This window comes from Panthera uncia, chromosome X (genome assembly GCF_023721935.1).
Source record: "Panthera uncia isolate 11264 chromosome X, Puncia_PCG_1.0, whole genome shotgun sequence".
Classification (NCBI taxonomy): domain Eukaryota; kingdom Metazoa; phylum Chordata; class Mammalia; order Carnivora; family Felidae; genus Panthera; species Panthera uncia.
The window spans coordinates 5,628,990-5,646,645 of NC_064817.1; positions in this window are offsets into that span (position 1 = coordinate 5,628,990).

Sequence of the window (17,656 nt, forward strand, 5' to 3'; positions counted from 1 at the left end):
AACCCCAATGCAATAGACCCACAGGCAATTGCTGGACCATAATGGTCCCGTTCGAGATGCAAGCACAGCCTGTGGGGGAGGAACCAAGAGGGCCTCCAGACAAAAACAGGTGGACGGAAGGACCAGGAAGGCTTTTTAGAGGCAGAGATCTCTAGGCTCACTATTGAAGGATGAATAAGAATTGAGCATTTCCTTAATGCTTTTAATGATTTCTCTTTGGTTTGTTGTTGTTGTTGTTTAATGTTTTATTTATTTTTGAGAGAGAGAGAGAGAGAGAGAGAGAGAGAGAGAGAGAATGAGTGAGGGAGGAGCAGAGAGAGGGGGAGACAAAAATCCAAAGCAGGCTCCAGGCTCTGAGCTGTCAGCACAGATCCCGATGAGGGGCTTGAACCCACAAACCATGAGATCATGACCTGAGCCGAAGTGACACGCTTAACCGACTGAGCCACCCAGGCGCCCCATCATGACTTCTCTTTGAATGTGACGGCAATCACAAGTCAAGAGGAGACAGGGAAAACTCAGGGAACTATGGCAGCAATGGAACAAGACACAGCCAATGAAATGCACACACAAGGGGCTGCTGTGTGGATGGTGGTAAGGAAAAACGCGTCTGGTCTGTACTGGCAAGTCTATCACAATGAGCAAATCCCTGCCTCCCAAACTCACTACCACTTGGGGCTCGAGCCAGGCAGACCTCACGGGGAAAATGATTCTGAGGCCATCCTTCTGCCAGCAAGGAGCTGCCAATTGGACCTTCTTGCCATGCCACGCGAGAGCAGGAAGGGACTCCCACCATGCAGGAAACCCTTGCAAACAATCTAGGAGGTTGGCATTTTCATTTCAAAAGTCCTTGGGTTGAGACTGTCCTAAACAGTGGTGATAACCAACAAGGAAGCTTGGAGGGGAAAGATACGGAGCTCCCTGGTCAATGCGGAAATGAGTACAGACGGGCTCATCTCAGACCCCAGGAACATGGCCCTGCTCAGGGCGAAATGACTTCATTGATCATCTGAAATTTGGCTGATTGATCAGGCTTTCAAATCACTTTATAATTTTTTAAGTTTATTTATTTATCTGCAGAGAGACAGAGCACAAGCAGTGGAGGGGCAGAGAGAGAGAGAGAATCCCAAGCAGGTTCTGCAGGGTCAGTGCAGAGCTCTGCATGGGGCTCTCAACTCATGAAACTGAGATCATGACCTGAGCCAAAATCAGGAGTTGGATGCTTAACTGGCTGAGCCACTCAGGCGTCCCTTAAGTCACTTTAAACTGTAATTCTTCACTAGCCCATAGGTTATTAAACAACATATATCCACATACTATTTCATTATGATAAAGGATTCCTTCATAACTATTTTAATGCAGTTGGTTACCAAACAGAATGAGGCTCTTGATGGAAAGTCCAGTGACATATTCTACAAGAGACACAGCAATTTCCAGCCCTGATTATGGCCCAGTGTCCACAGAGCAGTAAATTCTTAACTCTTTGCCCTTCTGCTTTTATGTTGTTACTATTTTGTTAACTACATCTTTTAAATTAATTGCTTTTTTTTAAGAGACTCTTAAAAACTGAGAACTGAGGGTTGATGGGGGGTGGGAGGGAGGGGAGGGTGGGTGATGGGTATTGAGGAGGGCACCTTTTGGGATGAGCACTGGGTGTTGTATGGAAACCAATTTGACAATAAATTTCATATATTGAAAAATAAATAAATAAATAAATAAAAATTAATTAATTAATTAATTAACTGCTTTTCTTAAGTACAAGTGAAATGGATGCATGCCAGTGAAAGAGTAACAGTTGAGGAAAAGGTTGAAGATTTTGAATTAGGACTAAATTTGTGCATTGGCTGGGAGAAAATACTCTTACTTGTCAATAATACCAAAGTACATTTTTTAAACCTAACGTTGAGAAAACCGTGTAACGCTCTATTCTGTAACACTCTTAAAAGCAAAGACCTTATGCCCACAGCAGAGACTAGGCTAGAGACTTTAGTAATTGTCTGAGCATCATGTTTCATTTTTGAACCTTAAAAAACAAGAGAAACAGGGGCGCCTGGGTGGCGCAGTCGGTTAAGCGTCCGACTTCAGCCAGGTCACGATCTCGCGGTCCGTGAGTTCGAGCCCCGAGTCAGGCTCTGGGCTGATGGCTCGGAGCCTGGAGCCTGTTTCCGATTCTGTGTCTCCCTCTCTCTCTGCCCCTCCCCCATTCATGCTCTGTCTCTCTCTGTCCCAAAAATAAATAAAAAACGTTGAAAAAAAAAATTAAAAAAAAAAAAAAAAAAAAAACAAGAGAAACAATTTAGAGACTCATGTTGCATTTCATCCCCCCAGCTATGTTACTAGATTGCATCAAACCATGGGGGAGAACATATCTACCTTCCGCCACAATGGCACACAGTAAAACAAGCAAAGGACTTGGAAAACTGTTACAAAATTCTTCTTGATAAACTAGGATTCCTTTACTGGCACTGTATTCCTTATGTGAGAAAATTTTTTTCCTGCCCAGAGCACCTGACTTCTAACACTGATTACTGGCTATCTCATCCAAATAGAGCATCAGTCGCCCTGAAAATCTGGGGCAGGCTGGGTAGATGTGTCATTTATTTGCTTGTCTGTCTGTATATCTGAAGACTCAGAGACAAGTTCTAAGAACAATAAGATATTGGAAAGTAAGGAAGTGGGCTTTAATATTTCATATTTAAATTTTAAAGTTCTAAATAATTTAACATAATTATTTTCTACCACTGACATCATTTATAATGTGCCAGGAACCAGGATAAATGCTTTACATATATTATGATTCTCAATCCTTAGAAAACCTGGTAAGGTCAGCATTGTTGCCCTGTCTTCAAGGACAAACAAACAAAATAAGACAGAGAGGTTAATTCCTTGCCCAAGATCACACAGTGAATGATGGAAACATGAGAATGCCAGCCCAGCTGCGTTTGATTCTAAAGTTCTGGCTTGCAAGTGACATTTTATATGGTTTCTCATCATCTTCACCCTGCATCAGCACACTCCTTGCCCATGGGTCAAAACCAGTGCACACTGTGAAATGGGGGTGTTGGCAGGTGTGGGATTTTGTGACTCTTCCTAAGCACATACCCTATCAGCCACAGCTAATTAACTGAAGTCTCAGTTACCCACCTCTCAAACTCTGTAAAGGAGCAAAGAGATCTATTATATGCAGAAAATCTTCATCCTAATGTAATCATTAGCTTCAAGAGGAAAAGGAGTTGTAATTCAAACTTTGAAAGCAAGGAGTATGTGATGGTTTGTGGCATTACAAGATTGTATTCGGCTTGTGAGGGAAAAAAAAAAACTGCTACCCTGTTTTAAGTGTCAGATGAAAATTGTGTCGCCAAACAGAGCCTGTTTTACATTCTACAAACTAATGTGTTCTGGGGGAGCTTTTTTTCAACCATCATAACGTACGCCTTGCCAAGTGAGCTCTCTCTCTTCAATAATATTCAAAGCTCAAGCAAGCAACAGGACAGAGAGTGTTCTGTCCCTGAAAAAAACCAGCCAGGCATATTTTGTTACCAAGAGAGAAAGGAAAAACAAGAGAATATTTTGTGCAACAAAATTAAATTGTGAAAGATCCAAATGTAACACATCAAGAGACTCCATTTGTAGGTGGAATTAAAAACAAAACAAAACAAAACAAAAAGATCAATTCATGCTTCGGCTTCATCAGGGGCCATTCACTTTTCTTGTAAAAGGTATTGATCTGGGCTCACAGCTACAGCAATCAGACTTCCATTATAGCCAGTATTTACAGCTGAGAGTTTGCTTCATCTTTCCCAAACCCTGCTCCCCAAAAAGTTCAGTACGAAATAACCCTGATATCAGGAGAACACAAATAGCTTTCCTGATACCAGGCACAATGGCTCCTTTTTACCTCACCCACAGTGCTGTGCTGTGCACCTCCAACACTCTGCAAGCAGGCCCCCGAGCCCCCCACCTCTTCCCGCCACGGACCCCTTGCTTGTGTCATTACAGCTTCACAGCAATGAAAGTCCTTTCTCAAAGGACCGAATCCCAAATGTGCCATAAACGGCCCTGGCTGTGGAGCTAGTCAGGGATGGTAGTTCATGGAAACATCTTTAAAGAAGTCCTCAACATAGCATTTAGTCTTCTAACATCGCATATGATGTACTTCTAGGTTATTGCCATGCATGGGCTCTCTCCCTCCGCCCTCTGCTAGCACACAAATCCACGATCCTGGAGGATCTCGGTATCTTTTACTCACTGATAAATCTATCCCAAGTGATAGCACAGGTCTGGAAATTCCAGGCAATAGGTGCTCCAGAAGGACGTGTTGAGTCAAGATGTGTTACATGCATGAAGACTTCCCATTTTTAGTGTACGTATTTAAAAAAAAATTTTTTAACGTTTATTTATTTTTGAGACATAGACAGAGCATGAACAGGGGAGGGTCAGAGAGAGAGAGGGAGACACAGAATCTGAAACAGGCTCCAGGTTCTGAGCTGTCAGCACGGAGCCCGACGCGGGGCTTGAACTCACGAACCGCAAGATCATGACCTGAGCCGAAGTCAGACGCTTAACCCCTAGTGTATGTATTTTAGTATTTACTATTTACTATTTAGAAGTGCTGCTTATAATCAGAATATAATTGTGTCCCCATGGGAAATTATGATAGCTAAGACTGCAAAAAGGAAATAGGAGAAATAAAGAGACTGCTACTAAGATCAAGAAAATATACCAACCTCCATCCACATAGCAGAACAACAGATGAATAAGTGAAAATGATCAAGGTGAAATCTCAAGGACAGATGCTTGTACTGTCTTCATGCAGACAATATCTGGGGTCAGTGGACCCTTTTATCAACCCCACAGAGATGGCTACACCTGGCATGATCATTCATTTCTCTTTTCCTTTTTTTTTATTTGAGAGAGAGAATGCACGCAAGTGGGGGTGAGGCAGAGGGAAAGAGAGACAGAGAGAGAGAGAGAGAGAGAGAGAGAGAGAGAGAGAGAATCTCAAGCAGGCTCCATGCTCTGCCCAGAGCCCAATGTGGGGCTCAATCCCACAACCCTGGGATCATGACATGACCTAAGTCGAAATCAAGTGGTGGACACTCAACCAACTGAGCCATCCAGGTAAACCCAATCATTCATTTCTGTACAAGTGTAGAGCTGACCCTCCAATATTCTTTGGGTTTTGAGATGACAACTTTCTTTACTTAACAGGATGCTGCTCATAGTGTAGGCATTGTCAAGAACATACTAACAAAATTAATTAAATGGTAGGGGACTGTTTGTGTTTTTGGATCTAGTGATGACATCTTAATCTTCACATTCTTTTTTTTTTTAATTTTTTTAATGTTTATTTATTTTTGAGACAGAGAGAGACAAAGCATGAATGGGGGAGGGGCAGAGAGAGAGGGAGACACAGAATCAGAAGCAGGCTCCAGGCTCTGAACTATCAGCCCAGAGCCCGACGCGGGGCTCGAACTCACGGACCGCGAGATCGTGACCTGAGCTGAAGTCGGACGCTTAACTGACTGAGCCACCCAGGCACCCCTATCTTCACATTCTTAATAATTCCTTGTTGCCCCCAGGATAGGAGCTTATTTCTTTGTGTGGCAAACTTTCTCAGCTCTCCAGAACATTCTGTAGCCATCCATCTCCGTAGCTGAGTTTTCAGATCCTACCCCTTTCCAATCTTCCTTCTTCCATGATCTTTAAATATGGGGCTCCATCCCCCCAGTGTTCATGAAAAACTGAGAGAAAAGCACCATTCAGTCTGTCAGATTTTCATACTCCCTAAGGTCAGTCTTTGCCCAAGAAAACAAGAGTAGCAAATAAACACAGGAAAAGATGCTCAGCATCTTTAGCCATGAGGGAGGTACAAATTAAAATCACGACCAAAAAAAAAGGAAAAAATCACAAGGAAATGCACTATGAATTGGGTACATTTTTTTAGGTGACAATACCCACTGTTAGCAACAGTGTGAACAGCCGGGACACTCCCACATTGCTGGTAGGAACCTAAAACAGCACAGCAACTGTGGAGACCAGTTTGGCAGTTTTTATAAAGTTGAACATGCACTGACCATATGATGCAGCAATCACACTCCTCAATATGTATACAAGCGAGATGAAAATGCACGTCCACACAAAGGCGTGGTTGCAAGTGCATATAGGGACATTATTCATAATCACAAACTTGGAAACACCCAAGTGTTCTTCCAGTGATGGAAGCTCTGGTAAGTACCTCCATACGAGGATGTCACTAGCCAGCAAGAAAAAGGGAAGGACCACAGATGCACACAAAGGATGGGATGAACCTCTGTGCTAAGGGAAAGAAGTCAGACCCCAAAGCCTCCAAACAGATGATTTAGTTTATATGAGATTCTGGAAAAGGCAAAACTATGGACAGAAATCAGATCAGTGGTTGCCAGAAACTAGGACAGGGAGGAGCACGGACTGCAAGGGTACAAAGGAATGGGGGGGAGGGGGCGGGGTGACAGAACTAGTGTTATCAGGATTGTGATGGTGATCACATGGCTGCACATGGTTGTCAAAACTCCCCAACTTATCGCTGTAAGCTTAGCATATCGATATACACCGATAAAGCTTAGCATAGAAAATAACTGATCAATCGATACAAAGAAACACCAGTACCTTGTCATAGGCCATAAGGCTCACAAATATTCAAGCTCAAGCTTGCACTTGCGATATGTTTGTCTGTTTATTTACAAATGATCTACCAGTACCCATTTCTCTAAGTAATGTCTCACAGCACAAGAATGTACTTAGGAAAATATCTGTCATTAATGAACTTGGACATAAAACCGTATTTCCTACAGTTTTCTTGATAATTTTGAACTCATTTCTTTTTTTCTCAACTCTTGTCAGATCTGATGGGCACAATGCTGTGATGTCACAATGTGTCAAAGAACAAATACAAGCTAACCATTTTCTTGTGGTTCGCTTGTGCATGAAGGATTACTCTTGACTTTGGTAGGTTGTGTGTAGCTGTCTTTTCAGACATATTTTTAAGCTATTCAAATATGCTTTGGGGTTACTTTTGGATACAACGTAATCTCTAGATTTGCTTACCCAAATGTGGGTAAGGTGTGACCCATGCCAGTGTTTTGGTTATTCTCCGGTTAGATTCTCTCTCACCCTGCTTCTGACTTGGGATATGTACCACACACCTTGAATGTGAGCTCCAGTATTGATCTGTACAGATGTCAATACTGCTAAAGACTTTCTGATACATTTACTTTTCCTTCCTTTTTTTTTACACTTTCTTTTTATTCTTAAAAAATGTTCTAATACTTTCTTCCCATGTGCAACAAGCTGCTATAAACATCCTCTTTGAAGATTTATATCCATCCACTGTAGAGATCCCTATTCTGGTTGGCTTCTTCTCCTGAATGTACTTAAAGATCTTCCACAAATTCCATTTCTTTGCCACGTCTTATACATCTTGTTGGACCCATCAAATGGGACATGCATTAGTCATGCATTGAACTAGCCTTTTCCCCTTTATCTTTCCATTTACTGAAAGCAATCTATTTCTCCCTGCTATTATCATTCTAGGACATTTCTGAAGGAATGATATTTCTAGGACACTTCCTTAAGAACAACACTTAATGGAAATCCTTCAGTATGTTTTTCGGGGATTTCGAGAAACAAATGTGAATAGTCTGCAGGCCTCTTACGCGTAAGTAATGCCTTTAGTCCCCCCTTTCGAGGCTAGAAGTTTTTTCAGTTTCCTTTCTTGTCACTCAATGGAGTGTCGGGGTTCTGGCCCTCCAGTTTTGTTTGATGACCTTCACTGTGCTGTGCTCCTTCAAACTCAGGGATGCCTCCATGGTCAGCTCCTGACAGGCCCTATTTGCCACTTCACATTGTTATGTTTAATCTTTTAAGTTTTCTGTTTAATTTCTAAAATGTTTTGCTGTAAGTCTGAACCCGTAAGTATAAAGTAGGGTTTCTCAACTCCTCACTGTTGATATTTGGGGCCAGATACTTGTGTGCTATCAAATGCCATCCTGTGTGTGTATGCTGGTGAACAGCATCCATGGCCTCTGCTCACTAGATGCCAGCAGCAGCCCTCCACCCAGCTGCACCACCCAAAAATCTCTGCAGACATCGCCAAATGTCTCCTGGGAAGGGTGACCACCCCCCGTTGACAGCCGCTACTATAAAGCGACCCTCTCCGCTTAAAAGAAAACCCTTGGAACCAGCAGCTTGGGCTGTTATAACCAGTGAGAATAATGGCTCCGTTAAATGTGCCAACAAGTTGAAAGTAACACCCAGCAGGCAAAAAATTTCTTAGCAGAAAGTACTCTAATTCCTAGAGAAGGTTAAGAAATTCTTCCTTCCCAACAAGGGTGGGCGCGGGGAGATCATTCCACTTCTCTAGAGAAGTGTCATCCCTCACAGAGGTGAGAGCTGCCCTTCGTCTCCACCTGCAGGGGCACAGGCAGGCTGTGCCCAGACCCTTCACATTTTCCACATTTGAACAATGGGGATGATATGCCTGCGCCTACCTCACAGAGGCAATATGAGGATTACATGAGTCAACACAGCTAGAACATCTCAAACAGTGCTACTTCACAATAACTGCATTTATAAGGAGTAGCTCTTCACATCATTATAGCCAGAAACTACCATTACTTACACACTTTTTCATGCTCTCATTTCCTATCAGCTAGTATTTACAAACATTCTCTACAGATATTCTGCTAAACCACTGTCACTGCTCCCAAGAAGGTTACAGCCCATAAGGAGACGATGTTGATGAAAATGTAAACAAGACAAGCCACCACGGGGAGCCTGGGTGGCTCAGCTGGTTAACCGTCCGAATTCAGCTCAGGTCATGATTTGTGGTTCAGGAGTTCGAGCCCTGCATCGGGCTCTGTGCTGACAGCTCGGAGCCTGGAGCCTGTTTCCGATTCTGTGTCTCCCTCTCTCTCTGCCTTTCCCCTACTCACGCTTTGCCTCTCTCTGTCTCCCTCAAAAATAAATAAACACTTTTTTAAAAAAGATGACAAGGCACCAGAGGGATGCACTCAAGTATGTCTATAGCAGGGAGGGCTTCTGGAGAAAGTGATAGTTGAGCTGAGACCTGAATGACGGCAGACAATTTTCCAGGGGGGCAAGAAGAATGGAAGGCATTTCATTCAGAGGTGAAAACAGAGGCTGAAAGTCCAAGGGCACAAGATAATATGACATTTTTAGGAAATTAAACTTCAAAATCACTGTCAGTGAAAATGCAGTCAAGAGATTTGTGGAAAATGAGACAGAAGAGCAAACTGGGGCCAACTCGTGACAAGCCTCCCATGGAAAGTATAGATTTCCCAGAATGCACTGGGAGCACAAATGTCATGGGAGGTTAAAGGCTGATTTGTGAGAGGTGCAGGGTCAACTGAGACCATGGGAAATACTAGGTCAAACCTAAATGAGTTCTTGACTTCCGGATTTCCTGCAACATTTAAAATGCCAAAGGTGGTTATGGGTTTCCAAAAAGAAAAACTGTGAGCAGCAATTCCCAAATAGGCAACAATCTCATAAGAAGAGGGCTCTGAAAGGGATCCAGACTGGGAAATATTGCTGAGCAAATGAAAAGACATTAGAGACCATTTAGATAAAGGAATTTCACTGTCAGATCTCCACATGAGAAACGTCACTCTAAGCTGACCAACACGGATGGATTAAATGGAATGGAGTAAGCCTGGAGGCAGAAAAAAATAGGGAAAGAGATCCTTGCAATATTCCAAAAAGGAGAACAACAGGCCCAGTCAGGTCCCTGGGCAGTGGACAGCATGGAATGCCTTGGAGCAGTATTCGGAGGTAGGAATGATATGCGGTGGGTAGTGAATGAGTCGTGAGATAGTACAGAAATACCAGCACATTTCCACCTGAAGCGTAGGTGAAATGGTGGAACCACTCACCAAGAAAGAAATCATAAGAAGAAACCTGCTCGAAGACAAAGTCAAGGAGTAGCATTCCAGTGCACTGTGTTTGAGGTACATGTGGATTATGCAGTCCGCACCTCAGACTACAGATAACAGTTCAGGAGCCACTGGTAGAGAAGTACACTGAACCCACTCGCAGCAAGAGGGCTGGCTGGAGAGAGTGAGCAGAGAAAAAGGAGGAGGTGATCCAGACCAGACCTGCAGAAGAACACCATTTACGGCATGGGCAGGAGGAGAGCCTGCAGAGCAAGTTGCCGATGAGGTGAGGTGAGAGAGCAGAACACGCTGTCATGTGGGCCACTGATTACAAAGGAGGGAATGGCTTCACACGGAGAGAGGTGAAGTTAGGGAGAGACACTGCGGATCCCACACCAGATGCTTTGACAACACCCGTCCAGGAGAACAACGTGGGAGCCCTCAGTGGATCTCAAACTTGAGCCTGTATCAGGATCATCCGGAGGTTTCTTCAAACCCACACTGGGGGGCTGACCCCCAGAATTTCCAACTCACTAGTTACCAGATGATGCTGATGCCACTAGAAAGCACCACCTTGAGAATCCTGGCTCTCAGTAAAGGAATCCAGAACTTTCCTTAGAAATGAGGGTTGGGGAAAACATAAATGTTTCATGGTTTTCTCTCTCAGGCCCTCTGATTCTAAAAGATGGAAGTACTTCATTTTATCACATTATCATTTCAATTTCACGAGCCCAAATCTATCACATTTTACCAAATATAGGAGGGCATCAACTGTAGGATACATTCTTCATTTACGTAATGCTAAGAAGGAGAAAAGTGGATTGTGAGAGGCACTCTGATTTTAGAAATATGAAATCCTGCAAAAAATGTACATTTTAGAATTGGTAAAATGTGGCCAGTCTTCTATTCTTGGGCCATGTTGGAAAAATCTGGGCAGAAGCCTGTGCACCATCAGGAAATATGATTCTGTGTCTCCCCTGCTTTTCTTCTTGTGGCATACACAACACATCAACATATACCTACCAGATCTAAGGCTTTGCTCCTCTTGAGTAACTGGGCCCTTCACCTGTGCCCTTCAGAAGGATCTAACCCCACATCCCCCCAGTTCCTCAGAAGCTCTCAAAACTCACATGCCATTGTGCAAGGCCATTTCATGAGTCCTGCATTTCCCACATTTACCAAGGACTATCAGTAGCTACAGCCAGAATGTTCTAGCCCAGATAGCCAACTATATGAAAGATCCATTTAAGAAACGCCATTGCCATACTGGGCAAAAGTTCAAAGAACAAAAACACCCTAACACTACTTTTTTCTCCTCATCACCAGGAGAAGTCCTCCAAGTAGTATATATGATTAACTCATTATGTCTTATAAACAATGGCTGCCATTTACTAGAACCTAACTGCATGACAGATGTTTCTACCTATATGTACTTTCTCAAAAGAACCACTCAATACCTTGATATTACTAATGTGAATATAAGTCTCAGATGGCACTACAGCCAAGATTCAGCAAATAAAAAAGCACTGATTTCCATAGCACGAAATTTTTTAAAGTCTATTTGTTAATTTTGAGAGAGAGAGAAAGCACGAGTAGGGGAGGGACAGAGAGAGGGGAGAGAGAGAGAATTCCAAGTAGGCTAGGGACTGTCAGCACAGAGCCTGATGCAGGGCTTCAACTCACAAACCATGAGCTCATGACTTGAGCCAAAGTTGAACACCCAACCGACTGAGCCACCCAGGCACCCCCATAAAATTTTTGCGCACAAAGCTATTTGAATATTCTCCAAGCCTGATACTGGCCTGTGTCCACAGACAAAATACTTCAGCAAAGCCAAAAGCACAAGTGACCCTTACATCTTTTGTGGTACCTAAAAAAAAAAAGTCTTTTATTCCAGTACACAGGAAACTCCGTGGAAAGTCAAAGCAAAACAGTGATCTCTATTCTTTCAGGTATCTTACAGCACTGCTCTCTCTTTTGTGAGAATTCTGCTTTACCCCCTTTGTACCCTCTGCTCTTACAAGTGCAAGTTGAAGGTAATCTATAAACTTCTTTTTTTTTTTTTATTTTATTTTAGAGAGAGAGCACAAGCGAGCAGGGAGAGAGGAGTAGAGGAAGAGAAAGAATCTCAACCAGACTCCATGCTCAGCACAGAGTCTGACGCAGGGCTCCATCCCACGACCTGGGGATTATGACCTGAGCAAAAATCAAGAGTCACATACTCAACCAACTGAGCCACCCAGACACCCCAGGAATCTGTCAACTTCTAGGGGACATCCCCAAGCCAGGTATTTCTGGTGGTGCCACGCTACAATAAATAACCATAGTTTTATCTCCAACACACTCTTGTAAGATGGAACATTTTACCTACGTTTTACAAAACATAAAAATGGCTACATGGAGGTAAGCTGATCAGAAACAGAGCTGACTATGAGTCTATCTGTTGAGACCCTTTTGGGTCTAACCCTGAGGCCACACTTCCTCCCAAGGGACCCACACCTAGAAGTAGCCACAGTTAGAATGTTCTTACCCAGGCAGCTCCTTACAGAGAGGGCCAACCCATGACATACCATTAACACAGCAGACAAAAGGTCAACCAAAACAAATGCCTTATACAAACAGTCGCCAACATAAAGTCTTTTTCCTTAGGAGGGTGCTTTGAAATGACAGGCGGGAAACCTGATCCCTACCTGAATGTCCCGGGAGAGAGTCCAGTAGTAGCAAATCTTCCAAGAGGGTCAAAATTGCCTGTTATTTTTAAAACCTGAAACTTAAAATAATTCCAGACCCCTCAGCCACACGTTGCAAAAACCGCCAGATAAGTTATACACATGGAATTGATTCCAACAATCCGCCAAAGAAGGGGGTCTCTCAAATTTGGCAACGTCCATTTCCATATGGAAAGAATTACGGGAACTGGGCAGAGATGGAGAAAGTGGGGAGGAGGCAGGGAAGGCTGGTGAGGATTCTGACGAGCTGAACCAGTTTGCACCATCAAGCAATCAAGCGTGCAGTGTCAACTGTTATCAGAGCAGGAGTCACTCCACGTGCCTGAGGGAAAGCTCAGGGAAAGCTCGTTTCATCCTTTAAAGGTAGTTCCACACGTTCGGGGGTTTTTGTGGTGGTTCTTGCTCTGGCTCGTGTTCTGTGTGTAAGGGCTTTTTTTAACCTCTCCCAAATCTGAGAGTAATTAGTCTTTTGTATTTGAGCTCTGGTGTTTGGAAAACGCATCATTATTAATAATAGGTTGAGTCTGAGCTACCTGTAGGATTTCAGTTCTCCCACATGTGGGAAAATCCTGACCCAACATCTGTTTTCCAGTAAGATCTTGTTTTGACACAATTTGATAAGTACATTTGTGTTGCCCCCAGGTGTTGGAAGGTCGAGCAACAGATCCAAGGTCATGCAGAAAACGAGGCTCCCTTTTAATTACCTGGATCCTTCCTGGATGGTTTCGAAAGTAAATGGATTCCAGGAAGCTACACAAGAATGACGGCATTGCAAGAATATGCAAGTTTCACAGGTTTGGTTGGTTGGAAGATATTTCTAAATACAGAATCATTCCTACAGTCTGCTTCTGAGTTTACATATAGCTTTTCAGGTTCTCTCTGAAATTCTATAAAATTGTGCAGCTCATTGGAATCATCACCAGCCTTCCCCAGTTCATGTCGATCGCCAAGGCTATTTACAAAAAGCAGATGCTATCGAAATCCTCCATATTCAACGTGTGGTGTAAGGGTGAACAGCAGCAGCATCTCCTGGGAGCTTGTTAGAAATGCAAAATCTCTCTCCCTCACCTCTGAAAACCACAAACTTCATTTTAACAAGTTCCCCGGGTGATCTGTATGCACTGATGAAACCACTGGACAGCAAACTATGGGTGTGCAAACCAAATCTGGTCCTGCCTGTTCTTGGAAATAAAGTTTTATTGAGACACAGCGAGAGCCATCAATTTGTCTATGCTTGCTGTCACACTATAATGACAGAATTGAACAGTTGCAAGTATGTACTCCCTGGTGCTTTACAGAAAATGCTTACTGAGCCTTGATCTAAACCTTTATTGTTGGTGGAAAAGGTGCTGATGCTAGACACATATACCTGCTAAAACCACAGCAGGAAGGTATCATAACAATAACGGAGACAGTCTTTTTTTGTTTTGTTTTGTTTTGGTAAGAGATCTGCTTGGCCCATCAGGTAATGAAAATCATCAGGGAAATTTCTAAACCTCATTCAAGTTAACTTCACCAACGTACAGCACCATTTTTGGCCCTATGGACCCTGCCATGGAAACGCAGTGTCTGTCCTTATGAAATTTACAGGCAGAGACGTAGCTAGTGTGAACCTAACATGGCACCAGTTGTATAAATCATGAATGCATTAGAAGGACACAATTTTTCATGCAGAATTCTGCTTGTTTAAGCTATATGTGAAAGAGTTAAATAGAGACCCCTGGTGAAATAGCAGGTGGGGAGCTTTTAGCGGAAGCAGCCACTGTTGCTTTAGGAATGTTTGATGGACAGATTCCATGTCTCCACATCCTCATTCTTTTCCCCTCCCTCTGCCTTTGCCCAACACTTGATTTTAAAGTCTACCACCCGCAATTCCTGGACTGCAAGGCCTCTGATGAGAGGCCACCTACGGTTTTGACAGAAATGAGAAGACTTTCAAAATGAGTCCCACCTCCAGGGCCTGCCCCACATCACTCTCAGAGAAGAAACCTGGCCTACACAAAACACACAGGCTCCTACTTAGAAGAGCAGCAGCTGAGAGATAAATGAAGGGGGAGGGCCCTAAGGCGAAGATCCCAGTAACACTGGGGCTGAGACCATTGCACAGCCACATGCGTCGTGTCTTCCAGGCACCTCCCTACCCAACGTCACAGCCCACACTTAGCCTGGAGATCCTGCTGCTACCCTAAGGTTTCACTGTCTTTGCTTATATGCCACTGATCTGCAGGGAGATCAGCCTTCAGCAAACTGTAGATGACCCATCCTAATGTATGGTTTTGGTTATTCTCAAGTAGTCATTGCTTTAGAAAAATCACAAGTGCTAAAGAAATAATTTTAATTCTAAATTTTAAAACTTTGAGAGTACCAGAGTCACAGAACTCACACTACAACTTGGATGAGCGGCAAAAGTTCTGGGTGGTTATCCATAAATAATCACACCTCCCTCTCATGACAAGCTCTCTCCTCTAACTCCCACTGAATTAGCAAACAAAAAATTACCTTTGTGTCCGATCCAGTGCAAACAATAGTCGTATCCAGTAATCTATGCCAGTGATTCCCAAGACGTGGTTCCCAGCACCACCTGGGAGGGGGTGGGAAATGCAGAGTCTCGGGCCCCACCCCACACCTGCTGACTCAGAAACCCCAGGGGCAGGCCCTGCGGTCTGTGTTTAACAAGGCCTCCAGATGATTCTGATGCATACTCAAGTCTGAGCACCACTGATTAGACAATCCCTTTAGGTACGCAAAGGTGCATTAGAGACCATGTTCCTCCCTTTGATTGTCCCCTTAGTGTGTGTGTGTGTGTGTGTGTGTGTGTGTGTGTGTGTGTGTGTATAGAAAGTTTGGAGGCTCTTGGGGATGTCATATCAGCAAATGAAGAGCCAGATCCATGGGTGTCTGTCCTCTCCCTCTGCCCTCCAATGTCTGACCGTCTCTCATCCACCTGGTATTGCTTTCTCAGCAGACATTTGAAGTTCAAATATTATTTAGAGCATCACTCGGCAAACTTTGTCTTCAAAGAATCACACAGTAAACGTTTTCAGCTATGACAGCCATACAGTCTTGGTCACAACAACTCAATTCTGCTGTTGTAGCACAAAAGCAGTCACAGACACTATGTGAATGAATGAGCATGGCTGTGTTCCAACAAAACTCTATTTATAAAAACAGATAATGGGGCAATGTGCCAACGTGGCTCACAGGTTGTAGTCTGTTGAACCCTGAGTTAGAGTAACATGAGCTGCTATAACGAATAAGCCCACAGGTCTCGCTAGCTCCTTACAAGTTTATTCTTGCTTCTGCCACAATCCAATGCAGTTGTCAGAGGGTCTTCAAGGATGATCTGGACACCCAGAATTCGTTCCCCTTGTCACTCCGCTCTCCCTCACCTCTTCCCAAAGGGACACTTGTATCCCATCAGCAGGGATTAGTCACTACACCCCATCTCAAGACAAAATAGTCTGAAAATAGATGCCCACTTCTCAGCAACATCTCTACACTAATGGAAGGGGAAGTATGGATTTGGGTGAACATTTAGTCATTCCTTTCACAAAGGGTGAAACCGGGTAGTGCCTGGAGGAAGGTAAGATGTTAAGGAGGAGCTTTTGTAAGTTGAATTTGATGTGCGTGTTTGCAAAGACTGGGGAAAGCAAGCCAATTTGCAGGCACAGATGGAGAAGTACAGAAGTACAGAGGAAAGAGCACCACTTGGGGCCTTCAGTTCGTACTGGCAGGTAGGCAAGGGGGTTGAGGAAGAAAAAACATAGGACATGTTGCTCAGAGAATAACATGTAGGAGTTGGCAACTTCCACTCCACTGACATCAAGCCTGAATAGCAGTGGTACTAAGATGAACTGGAAAAGGCCAAAAATGGGACATCAAGATTTCAGAGGTTGAGTCTCTTTCTGAGCAAGCTTGTGACAAAATTCCATTAAATAATGAACTAGGCTTTCCTTTTAATCTGACTTCAAGCCAACTTTTGCCCATGGGCCAGTCTTACTCACGGCTACAGCGTCTTACCACTCACCAAGAATGGAATCAAAGGGACTAGATAGGTCCACCATCCCCAACACATCCAATACCACTGGCCAATTCATAAATTTTCTGAGATTGTTACTCCTTTACATTGGAATAGCTGCACAGTTAAACTCTCAGTCTTTTAGAAGATACCAAAATATATCAAGGTTATATGATCCAGCAGTTGTGATCCTTGGTATTTTCTCAAATGAGTTGAAGGCTTATGTCCATAAAAACAAAAAACAAAAAACAAAAAACAAAAAAAACAAAAAAAAACAAAAAAAAAAAAAAAAACCATGCACACAATGCTTACAGCAGCCTTACTTGTAATTGCCCAAAGGTGAATGAGTAAATAAACTGTGGTCCATCCAGACAACAGAATGGTACCCAATGTCCAAAACAAATGAGATGTCAAGCCATGAAAAGACATGCAGGAAACTTAACTGCATATTACTAAGTGAAAGAAGCCAATCTGAAAAGGCAACACACTGTATAATTCCAATTCTATGACATTCTGGAAAAGGAAACAGTAAAAAGATCAGTGGTTGCCAAGGGTTGGAGGGAAAAGGGAGGGATGAATAGGCAAAGCACAGACAACTTTTAGGGCAACACATGAGAATACTAGTGAAAATACTCTGTGTGACACAATAACGATGCATACATGTCATTACACATTTGTGCAAACCCACAGAATGTACAACATTGAGTGAGCCCTAATGTAAACTATGGATTTGGGGTGATTATGATGTTTCAGTACAGGCTCATCAATTGTAACAAATGTACTACCCTGTAGATAACTGATAATGGGGGAGGTCATGCATGAGTGTGGCCAGGGGATGTATGAAAAATTCCTGTACCTTCTGCTCAATACTGCTGTGAACCTAAAACTGCTCTAAAAAATAAAGCATATTAAATGTGTGTGTGTGTGTGTGTGTGTGTGTGTGTGTGTGTGTGTGAATCTTTTCCATCATTTACTAA